Source organism: Schistocerca piceifrons, chromosome 1, assembly GCF_021461385.2.
Source record: "Schistocerca piceifrons isolate TAMUIC-IGC-003096 chromosome 1, iqSchPice1.1, whole genome shotgun sequence".
Taxonomy (NCBI): domain Eukaryota; kingdom Metazoa; phylum Arthropoda; class Insecta; order Orthoptera; family Acrididae; genus Schistocerca; species Schistocerca piceifrons.
The window spans coordinates 363,907,683-363,909,347 of NC_060138.1; the positions used below are offsets into that span (position 1 = coordinate 363,907,683).

The window sequence follows — 1,665 nt, forward strand, 5'->3', positions numbered from 1 at the left end:
CTTTATCCTCAGCGCCACCCGTGGCGCTGGTGGAACTGGCGCAAGTGGCGAGTCTCTATAGCAATGGCACCAACTCGCATCGTTGCGCTAGTGGTGCTTTTGCCCTCGCTCTGTCTTGCTTTAGAAGACACAGCAGTAGAACGCCCCTCGTAGCAAAGAACGTAAATAGGCTGTTTAGGTTTTTATGTTGGTGACGCCACGTAGCGCTCTGTTTGGAAATCGCTGACTGCGCTGTGTGCAGTCTGTGGCTGGTTGGACTCACACTGTTGGAACATTCGCTAGTGTAGTGTTGGGCAGTTGGATGTGAACAGCGCGTAGCGTTGGGTAGTTGGAGGTGAGCCGCCAGCAGTGGTGGATGTGGGGAGAGAGATGGCGGAGTTTTGACAGCGGATGATTTGGACATGTGTCCATCAGAGGCAGTAAATTTGTAACATTGGATGCCATGAACTGCTATATATATTATGACTTTTGAACACTATTAAGGTAAATACATTGTTTGTTCTCTATCAAAATCTTTCATTTGCTAACTATGCCTATCAGTAGTTAGTGCCATCGATCTTTTATTTCGCTGACAGTATTTGCGCTCGCTGTATTGCAGTAGTTCGAGTCACGAAGATTTTGTGAAGTAAGTGATTCGTGAAACAAACTAAACTCCGTCCGAACTGGCCATGAAGGCCCAAGGGGTACTGACCGGCCGCCGTGTCATCCACAGATCACAAGCGTCACTGGATGCGCATATGGAGAGGCAGCACACCGCTCTCCCGGCCGTATGTCAGTTTACGAGACCGGAGCCGCTACTTATCAATCAAGTAGCTCCTCAGTTTGCCTCACAAGGGCTGAGTGCCAACAGCGCTCGGCAGACCGGATGGTCACCCACCCAAGTGCTAGCCCAGCCCGACAGCGCTTAACTTCGGTGATCTGACGGGAACCGGTGTTACCACTGCGGCAAGGCCGTTGGCTAAGTGATTCATGAAGGGTATAGGCTATTGTTACTCAGGGCCATTCTTTTGTTGGGCTAATTGAAAGTCATATTGCGTTGCGCTAAAAATATTGTGTGTCAGTTTAGTGATGATCAGAATAAGTAAAGAGAGAAGTGTCTGAGTACGTTCAGTTTTGCACAGCTGTTTTAAAATGAAAGAATGTAAGAGTTTTTCCAGCACTGTCACTCTTTACATACAAAGGGGAAGTTTCAAGAGTGTAAGCTGTTCTCTGTGACAGACTGCCGCAAACCTAGGTCGGGATGAGCGGGTGAGAACCTGCGTACGAACCCAGTGCCATACAGTCTGTGCACCAGCTACGTCGGTAATAAGGGCGATAGCTTTATGAGCAGGGGTCCCATACACTGTGTAGTGACTGTGTCCCGCTTGTTTAGGGCAGAGAGTCTGGTAGCTTTATTCGAGAGTCGGCCAGAAGCGCCGGCGGGCCCCGCTTCCTTCCTTCCTCCGGCGGCGCCTGCCTATCGACTGGCGGCGGCTGGCGGCGCGTGCGCTGCGGGCCCGCGGCCCGGCCCGGCCTCTACCGCTGCCGCCGCTTCGCCTCCGCCGTCCTTGGGATTCTCTGCCCGCTTCTTTTGTTTCAGCGGCCGCCTAACAGCGTAGCCACGTTCTCTGGGCGTACAACACAGACCGCAGCTTAACCGCGCTCTCTAGGCTCCTGTACTTCCGT

The 1,665-nt window shown here is 52.3% G+C and overlaps 1 pseudogene; it reads right to left on the bottom strand.

Annotated features, from left to right (window-relative positions):
- Positions 1–841: 841 nt before the first annotated feature.
- Positions 842–959, bottom strand: LOC124728797 (annotated as a pseudogene).
- Positions 960–1,665: the final 706 nt, after the last annotated feature.